Source organism: Nothoprocta perdicaria, unplaced genomic scaffold (assembly GCF_003342845.1).
Source record: "Nothoprocta perdicaria isolate Ctin4 unplaced genomic scaffold, notPer1 scaffold_69, whole genome shotgun sequence".
NCBI classification, from domain to species: Eukaryota; Metazoa; Chordata; class Aves; order Tinamiformes; family Tinamidae; genus Nothoprocta; species Nothoprocta perdicaria.
This window is the reverse complement of record NW_020455965.1, coordinates 3,495,933-3,506,594: the sequence shown is the minus strand read 5'-3', so window position 1 is coordinate 3,506,594 and position 10,662 is coordinate 3,495,933.

The following is a 10,662-nucleotide window of genomic DNA, read 5'->3' as shown; positions in this document are numbered from 1 at the left end:
TCCAGCCATTTAAGGGCCTGATTTTGCCATCACGCAGTCAACAGCAATCTGTCCACTTTAAGAACAGCTGTCTCAGGCTTCAGCAAAAAATGAGCTAAAGCAATTAGAGTCTGAGCGTTATTTAAAATATTTAGCTCATTTATTGGATTGGAAACCCAGACTAAGGTCAGGGGTTGCTCATATGGCACAAGGGGAACACATGCCCTGCAGGAAAAGATGCAGAAGAGCCAGCAGCCCCGTGGGGCTGCCAGAAATCCTCTGCCCTGAGGCTCTGCTGTCTTGCTCCGTCTTGCTGACTGTGCAGAGCCATGCTCTGAAAACGTCCAGGGACTGTTGCGTAAAATATAGAAGCAGTCCTTAGCCCAAGGACTAAAATCCTGGCCTATCTGACCTTAGTCAGGCACCCTTTCATGCTCACTCTCTCCTTGCTTTGAGCTCTTTTCACATGGACCATTTTCAGGAAAAGTAGAGAACGGCCACCCAGAATAATTTAGTCAAATATTCAGGAAATTCTAACATAAACGAGAGACACAGGCTTAGATATAACACTATCTGACATCAACCCATATCCAAAATGTAGACCCTTAACACCCAGATTCCACATAACACTTCAATATCTGTCTGTTAGGAAACTGTTAGGCAAGTTCCCTAAAAATCTTTTTCTGGATATGTGCTGAAACACATCTCTTTTGACAGAGTGGAGCAGTCTGATGCCCGGTTCCTACATGGACTCACAAGCCAGATGTGTCCGTGTCTGTCAGAGGGCTTAGCTGTTCTTAGCTGTTTCAACCTGCTCCTACCAGATGAAATGCTGTATGAAAGATCGATAATTTCTTCTTTTCCTGAAATCCACCCAAAGAACACATCCTTCCTTGGTTGCTGGAATAAGTGCATATTATGCATCTCCCTGGAGCATTCCGTGACCAGCAGGGATGGTCTGTTCTGGCCTGTTCTTTCTGCGTCTCTGGGAGTATCAGCTTGCCCTATGAGTGTTTGGGAGTCAATATAAATCTACAGTTTAGTGATTATAGCACTCCCTGGGAGGGTAGAGACCTCATTTCTAGTTCCTATGTCAATGAATACTTAATATAAAAGCCCTGACTATCCAGGATTGCAACACTAGGATCCCCCAATGAATGCTTGTCAGACTGTGGGAGAGGGGCACAAACACTGAAGCACATATCAGGGCTGATGTATTCTTTGAGAAATAGTCTGCAAACACACTTTGATCTCTATGAAAATGATTTTTATGTTCCAAGTAAATCAGTGGGTAATCTTGTGAGCGGGCTGTGATCATCAAAGTCTTGGATATGAACAAATATACTGAAAGGTCTGAGATCCAAAGTAGTGGATTTCAAAATGGCTTATACTAGGAGGACAAGCTCAGTACTAATTTCAAATAATTGCAGTTAATAGTTGATAATGGAATAGGTCATAGTGCAAGAAACTAGCTAAGGTGAAGCAACAGATGTTTCTTGTGAATGGATTTTTTAATACAGCTGTCCGACTAATGCTTTATGGGAGAACTATGTAAATCCCATGGTAATAGAATTGCAACCTCTGTTGTAGATGGTCTGTAGCAGTTCTTGTAACGGTATTTTGACCTGGTTACTGTATTAATATCATTTAAAAGATAGCTACAGAGGTTGGGTGAAGGAAATTAGAAAGGTGATCCAAGAAGTGTTCCTTTCTTTGCAAACACCAGAGAGTTAGGAGAGAGTGCAAGGATGCAGAAAGGCAAACACTCACCTGAGGTGGTGCTTTCTATTTTTTTGATTATAAATAGTAGAGAAAAACAATATTTTTAAAAAATAATGCTATATATGTAGGTTTTCAGTCTTCTGAATAAAAGATCTATGTTTGAAATAAGGCAAAATCTCTCTACTACTCCTGTGGAGACCAGAAGCAAATTAGACTGGATTTACTGGTAAGCGAGACAATATTTTAGTTCATGAATCAGTATTACCAAACAAGCACTGAAAGTACTCGGAGTGGAGTATTTACTGTAGTTTTATTGTGGTTTATGAGGGGAGGACAGTTATGACTACTCTTTCAATCTGTCACAGTTCTCCCTGTAGAGAAAAGATTTGTGGCCTACTATTCCCTTTATGGAAACTGGGAGTTTATTAAGAGTTTCTGCTAGAGAGACAGACCAAAACAGAACTAAAAAATCAAGTTGGCTTTTCAGTGATTAAGATCCCATTCCTTAGGTCTTCAAGGGGAAATGGTTCATAAGTAAACAACGAAAAAGAAAACTGAGAGTTTCTCTGAGACTAAGAGTTGAAAGGAGACTAATGTGTGTTGACTATCACCTCTCAGAAAGACATGAGTTCAGAGAGACCTCTGATATAATCCACTTTAGAATGTTGAATATTCTAAATTCCAACTGACTGATATGGAAAGAAATAAAATCCTCCATAAAACAGTCCATAGAGGGGATTGTTCTGTTAATTGGACAGTAGCAGTCCATACTGCTCATATTCACGTACATACCTTTAACAACGATACCATGAATAATTTGATTACAGTTTTTGTGTTAAAGTGGTTGAGGCAAACATATGATGTAATGATACTGTATGATATGTGTATTTTTGCTTCCCATGTATTTCAAACATGTGTCATTGATATAGAATGTATAAAAAGTGAAAACACTTCTTTTACCTCAAATGAAACTGTTTTTTCCCCTATCTTTCCTGATGCAAATATAAAGCCCCGCATCTGGAGAGGAATAACCCTTTGCACCAGTACAGGCTGGGGACTGACTGTTGAGAAGACTGCTTTGTAGAAAGGCTCCTGCAGGCCCTGGTAGAGAGCAAACTCACTGTGAGTCAGCAGATTGCCCTTGCAGAGAAGAAGGGCAACCGTATCCTAGGCTTGCTAATGCAAAAGTGTACAAACAGGCTGGGAGAAATGGCCTATTCCCTCTGTTCTGCTCAGGGTAGATCACCTCTGGAGTCCTGCATCCAGTTTTGGGTTCCGCCAGAGACACCTGGTCATGTAGGAGTGGAGAGATTTCAGTAGAGGTTTTCCAGGATATATGGGGACTCTGAAGCACAGGGTATATGAGGAAAGGCTGAAAGAGCTCAGCTTTTTCTGCCTGGGGAAGAGACAGTTAGGGAAGAGCATAACAGAATCAGGTACTCAGTAGGAGTGTTGAGAGTTGTGAAGTGCAACTTGTGACGTGGAAGTCATCTTCACCCTGTCCTGTTGGTTAGTATTGGCAAGCAATGATGGATTCTGCAATACTCATCACAATATTGTTTACCATACAAATCCCATGTAGAAAAACAATGCCTCTCAATTATATATCTATTTTTATGGGATAGTTATAAATGGAATGAAAAACACTTCTCACTGCATGTTAGGTTACAAAAAAAAAAAAAAAAAAGGATTTTTCTTTTATCCAGTCAAGTCTAACCTTGAGTAAACAGTTAAGGGTTTGTTTAAGATTAGAACAAAACGCTAAACCTTAGAGCAGAAGACTTGTCACAGCAAAAAATTCTGTGCCTCTTGTAGGTATCTTAAAGTTTGTTCAGTGTCTGATTTGATAGGTGATTTGTTTCATTGCATAGTCAATATATCTGTTTTGATTAGATCATAGTTTATTTGACTTGATAGGTGCTAGGTATTGGTCCATAAAAGATGGATTTGTTTTGACAGGTGACATGGCTTGGTGTGCTATGAAAAACATAGAGTCTTTTGAGAGACATGCTCCCTTTGGATAGCAATGGACAGATCAGTACAGCTTACTATTTGGCTGCAGGCGTTAATATATAAAAGGTATTTTTGCAATACATAACATACTCGTTTCCAAGTGCTGAATTCTATAGCCTCAAAGCATCTTCCTCACAGTCTCTCCTTTTGTTTCAGGTTTATTGTCAGGAGTAATATCTAGCATGCTGTAAGAATGACTTTACTGTGCCGCTGGTTTGGTTATTACAAACTTTCCTAATGTTGTTTCTTCCCCTTGTTATAGTGCCCTGTTTATTTGTAAGCTCTTTAGGAGAAACTTTCAGTTACCACATGACTGTCTATTGCTTAGCTCATATGGCCTATTCTCCTTTTCATTACAAATATATTTTTGCACTACTTATAGGGCTAATATGGAAAAATTTCATTCATGTAAAGCTGTAGTTGGCATATAATATCCCATTTTTATGTCCCACTTTCAAGAGTGGTGCGGATAATTGGAGGAAATCCAGAGCAGGATGACAAGAGGTCTAGAAAATTTTGAGAGATCTAGAAAGCCTGACCTGTGAAGAAAAGTTGAAAAGTTTGAGTTTGTTTAGGTAAGGGAGAGAAGAAATGAGAAAGAAATTATAATGGTCTTCATACCTACAAATGATTGCTGTGAAACAAGCAAAGGGAATAAAGTATTTTCCTTATCAACCGAGAAGATGATGAAAGTAATGTGTTTAAGCTGCAGCAAGGGAAATCTAAGCTAGATAGTAGGAAAGGCTTACTAACAATTAAAGTAGTTAATAGACAAACAGGCTGCCTAAGAAGTTTGCAAATCTCCATCACATGACTTCCTCACTGGATGTTTTAAAGACACTTCTCAGGAATAGTCTAGATGTTGCTGATTCTGCCTTAGTCCAGGAGAACTGACAGGAGGTCCTCTTCACATGCTACTCAGTATTATTTCCTATGACTCTGTATTACCTCTGTCTATGAATTACCACAGAAAAAAAGTTTTATACCCCACAACAGATATTTCTAGGGCTTATGGTGCATTGCAGATTTTTAATATTCACAGGGAAGGAGCTAGCACAAAAGCTAGCTAGAAAAAAATTCTTTAATCATAAAGAGTGAAGAACTAGTAAGTAATATCTCTAAATGTTTTGCATCTCAAAACAGGGGAATAATTTTAAGGACATTGTGTGGTTTTTATTTTTTCAGGTATTCTATTTAAATTATATAACTAGCAAACTGAAATGTAGACTAAACTACCCACAGATTTTACAGATAATATGGAAAAATTCTTCAACAGCTTGCTGTAGCAATACAACCTACAGGCTAGCACTCTATCTGTCAAATTTTGCTTTCCTGATCTACATTACGAACATCACTTTGAGTCTGAGTTGTGTAATTGTAAAAGAGAGCCTTTCCTTCATTTAGAAAGCAGGAGAGAGAGGAGAGAATTCTGGGCCTATTAAGGGCAGCTCCTTTTTCAATGTTGAAACTTCAGACAGGTGAGAATGCTTGGAAGACATTAGGGTCACATTCTCGAGTGTTCCTTCCTTGCTCAGTAAATAGTTTTTGCCTGTGTTTCAAATCCTACCTGATTAGTTTACAACAGCTCTGTTTTATTCCTGTTAGAACTAGAAACCCAGCCACATTTTCAGATAGTGAGCTGGCCTGGATTTATTCAGGGACTTCTTCACTATTGGTGAATATGTGCTCCTAATACTAGCATATGAATGAAGAAGAGTTCAACTTGATTTCCAGCCTATATGGGACTCATGTTTGTCAATAGCAAAACTTAAAATGTGTTTGAAACCGTGGTGTTGTCATTTTGTGCTTCACAGGTTAATTTTTCCTGCAAATATGCAAAGAGGGGAAGGGCATCTTCGGTGGGAAAAGGAATCCATTTTGTGTGTTACTCTGTGATGGAACCAATTATGTACGACTACCATGAGTGGTACTCTAATGTGGAACCAGTCCATTGGTTTCTCAGGAAGATGAAAAGAGTACCTCAAAAACTGTCTGCAATGAAACAGGCCAATTTCTGCCCTTTTTTTGAAAAAACATCTAATGAAAAAGCTACAAAACAGGAGGGTGGCCAGATGCATCTTTTTTTACAAAGGTGAAAGGGAGAGAACTGACATGGGAGTAGATGCTACCTTTATTTGCATTCCATCAGACAGAAAGGTGTGACTTGGGTCACTTCTTTTTGCTAAGTGCCTTTAGAAAGATTTGGCTTTTCCAGATTCATCATGAGATCCTCTCCTGTTCTAATGAGGATACTTGATACTAGGTATGTTTTCATACCTGTGATAGTAGCTATGTTTTTTTGTTGTTCTTGTTTGTTTCTTAGGTGATTTAGCATTAATTATTTCATACCAGAGAGAATAGAAGAAAGAGAACCCACTAACAACCCTTTTTTTTCCTGTTGATTTTTAACTGTCTTTAGCCCCAGAGGATCAGCTCTGCCATTCAGGGAGCAGTAGCTTTGTGATCTACAATATTGGGGCATAAATAGACTGCAAACCTTGTTGATGGTATGAAGAGCTTTGTTTTTCAACAAGTAAGAAGCAATTGTTTGCTTCCATCCTTTGCTTTGGCATTTTTCATGGATTCCATCACTGGATCCCGCAGTTTCCTTTAATGCATTCACATTCTTTTAATTAAAGTAAATGAAGCTGGACATGATAAACATTGGCAAGTGAAAGGGAGGAAAAAACCTGATGTCTGCTTTTGTAAACAAGTTGTTTTGTGTTATTTAGATGTAATAGCACTGAAGTGTCTCATAAAATGCAGTGGGAGGCATTGATGTGTCAGGAACAGTAATTGGTTCTCCTGTAAATCAAGGCATTTGTCACAGTTGTTTGCACATGGGATAGTCATTTTCCTTATTACTTTATTTTTTAAACAAAAGAAAAGTAAAAATCCTTTCCATTTGTTTTCAAAGCCCTTACAGTGTTTGAACCATGACTGCATTTTCACAGGTGCTGTGTTAGCAGCAACAGAGAACTTCCCTCTTCTGCCTTTTACTGCTGTCAGGCACCTTAGATCTGGAAGGCTGAGCTTCCAATGATGGCCCAAATGAGGGGGCAATGCTTTTCTTCAGGTATTATTGTCTGAGGTGGGGAAGCTGATCAAATCAGTGAAAAGAGTGCTGTCAGAAAAGACATAGCAACTGCAAAGAGCTGCCACCCAACTTGCATCAACTACTGCTCTTAAATTGGTAGGACCCTGTCTCTAGGTGGGGTAGACATACCCCTAGCTGTCCCAGCTGACCACTTCTGCATCAGCACTGCAGACATGTTAGAAAACAGTCGTCAGAGCTGGACCTCTCTACTAGATCTGCCACTCCGTGCCAGATGTAGTAATGCTGTCTGTGATGTGGAGACCTCCCCAGAGAGGCCTGCTGTGCCTAAAGGTATCTCCGATACACTAAAGAGTTCCAGTTTTCTGTTTGTATCAAAGATGTATGAGGCTGCCCATACATTTTAGAAGGATGAAAACTATTTGAACCTCTGGAAAAAAATTGCTGATACAATGAGCAGAAAGAATGCATTCTTAGGTATTTTGGCAGATTCAAAGTTAGGAACATGCTTCTTGAAAACTTTTAGCTTGTGGAATACTATTACAAGGAATCAAGTGTTACACGCTGGGTGCAGTGCTTCAGAATGGTCAGTGAAATGATTCTCTCTTCTTTAGTCTAAAGGCAGCAGGGAAACTGCACAGGGGCTTCAGCCACGGTTAGGAGAACTCTTTCTGATGAAATGTTTTGAGTTGTGCCTATGAGTAAACTATGCAGACACTGTAGAAAAGCAATCAACAGACCGCAGTATTTCACAGGAAAATGATCTGGAGATTGCTAATGGAAAGCGCTAGGAAAGAATTTGACCTCTTTGACATCTTCCTCGTATTTTTTATTCTTTTTAGTATTATACTGTCTAAAGATAAGATTATCCTTTGATGTAGCTCTTTTGTCTTTCAGTGTTTGGAGAAGTGAAACCTCATTATGTTTTCCCCAATTATATTTTATGATGTTAAAGTCTCAGAACCTGTAAATAATTTACGCTTCTTTTGAAGTTTCTTTCTAAGTTTTACTTCAGCTATATCTAAACAGAGCTCATAGGCAAAAGGAATTTTCTTCCAATGGCTTTTGATTGCGTAGTCTCAGGACAGAGTATTTTAAATTTGATTTGAACATTTGCATGGGTTGAAGCAAAGTGCAGTATAACAATGACCACACTTCATTCACTACGTTCCCTCCCTTAAAAGATCCCTGTCTCTAAAGGAGAGAGAAAGCCTATTCCACAAGAGTACCGACACATTGAACAAGCAGTACATTGCTTGGAAAGATGTCATCATTAGCTTTGCCTCATTGGTATGTAAAACCAAATGGCTGATGATGACCCAAATTCAGCTCAATTTTGAATATCACAGGCCAGCTCATGCTACATTAAGAAACTAGCAGGCGGCAGAAATTCTAAAATTCAGTCCGAGTTTTTCAGGATTCATTCTAGGGAGAGGGAGAGAACAGATTTGCGCTGTATAAAACGAGTGTGGAGCTTTCCCACCCTGCCCCAAACTTCTCCAAACACAGCTTCAGGACAGCATGCAGAGCTGCTCCTCTGAGTGATGGCACCACAAGAACCATTTGCAGCCCCCTAGGAGTCTCCTTTGGCATTTACATTTGGCATTTCCAGTCCCAGTGGGAGTCTACTTAGGAGATTTCCCTAAGGAAGGAGGTAGAGACAGTACACATCAAATAAAGGCAACAGAGACTACCACATTAGGCAAGACTCTCTGCCAGTTAATACTTCCTACTTCCCAAATCCATCAGATTTCGTTTTTTCTTCCTACTTCAGGGCTAGAGACTGGATTGGATTGGATGTGGTGGGAATCATGCATCGATGAATGGGATGTGTGATGGAAAAAGGGGGTTACCAGCCCAGGCCCTTGAAATAAGGATCACATTTTCACAGACCATCCCTGACAGATGTCTGTACAACCCAGTGTCAAAACCTTGCAAGAGAACAGTCCTGTGTTCTCTCTGTCTCATCAGTGTTGACTTTCCTGAGCAATTACAAAGTTGATCCTATTGCAGTTGACCCTGTTTTCCAAGGGATTGCTGTTACACTTCATCTAGTGCTCCCTTCTCTGGACTGAACAAACCCATGCCCTTCATTTTCCTCAGAAATGTACATTTTTATTGCTCTCCTTGCACTGTCAGAGGGTCTGTAATCCTTCTGAATTAAGCCTTGTTGCCACCATCCTTATTCCTCCCTTGCTCCCTAGTCACTTCCATGCTGCCCCTGCGTCATCTCCTATACTTGTGTGTCTTTTGCTGTCACATCTGATGTACTTTTTTGCCATGCATAACTTTTGTAGTTTAACCTTGCTGATTTTTTTCCTTCTGTGTTTTTATTATACTTCTATGTTCACATTAGATGTTGTGATCCTTTTTTCTTTCAGCTCCTGATGCAAATATAATGACCCTCTGCTATGGCTCCTATCTTTTTCCTCAGTAGGATAATGTTTTTCTGTGCATCGAAATAGTGAAATTGTACTCCCTTATCCTTTTGATTATTTTCCCAATAGAGTCTTCCTACAGGCTCCTGAAACAGGTGGTCTGCTTTTTTTGGATGTCTATGGCCTTTATTCAGCATTTTTTCACCTCTTATTCCTTAAGTGAATTCCTTATTCCTGGGACACAGTGGAGGTGAGTTAGTATCTGACAGTATGCCCTATCTGCACTCCAGATCTTCACTCTAATACTTCAGCACTTTAAAGATAATGTCTTTAGATGGTTATGTTGCATATCAGAACATGACCGTTATCTTATCCTAATCTCTGCATTTATTATATTTAATTCTATCAATTCATTTTCTCTAGTCAGAACCAAGTCTAAAATGACTGTTCTGGGAAAGGCTGCTGAAAGAGAAAGTTGTCCCTAATGAAGTCTATAAGTTCCTGTAATGTTTCTCCAGTTTGTATTTAGGTAATGACAATCCACTTCCTTCCTCCATTACCACTATTTACTGACCTATTACTTACTTTTATTACTTGTTAAAAACGCTGCAGTTATCATCTCCTCCTGTAACTTATCTGCAGCAGCCCATTACCAAGATGTAGGTCCTTTTTTCTCTTTTTTCTCCCAGTTAGATACTATGTCAACACTTTTACCTAAGGGATATTACCATGTAGTTTTTTGCTTGCCTGTAAAATATTCTGGATTGAATTAAATAATCCCATTGCCATTTTGTATAACAAGAAAGTCCTTTGGACTGAATACAAAGATTATGCAATTTGGGGGATTCACTGTGAGTTTACAACTTGGCCTTCGATAAGTCTTTCACATTGTTTCTGCATTATGCAATGGTGTGGTCATCTCAAAGTCATTACCAGCCTGAACCAGTAAATCCATATGATACAGCATAAAATACAGCAAGGGCTGTCTTGGCCATTCTGCACGGGTATTTTTGAGAGCCTGGGACATGCTCCAGCAGACAATTCTTCTTAGGCAGGACCCTTGGGTACTGGGAGAAGCATATTTCAGCAATATATGCCATAGGATACATAGTATATTCCCATATGTGAATGCCATAGACACTGCTTCAAATTGTGTAAATTATGACAATGTCAAAGTCAAAAATTCAAATGTGCTATGACAGGAAACAGTGCAGAGCTCATTATTTGCCTCTAAAAGACTGATCTAAGGACAGGCGGAAAGTCATCCTGGTTGGAGAAGGAAAGTAGCATTCAGTTTCCCTTAGAAATATTAGGCTGATAGAAGCTCCTTCATAGATATTAAGCTCTTGGCAATACAGGATTGGTGAAGACAATTTTTCCATTGGGGACCAGGTAAGCTACTACAGCCAGTACCTTTCTTGAACTAGAAAATCTTCTAGCCTTTTTAGCTGTGACCTTTAATCATCCTTTTTACTAGCTGATGTAAATTTGAGGGAAGGAATAAACGTTTCTGAA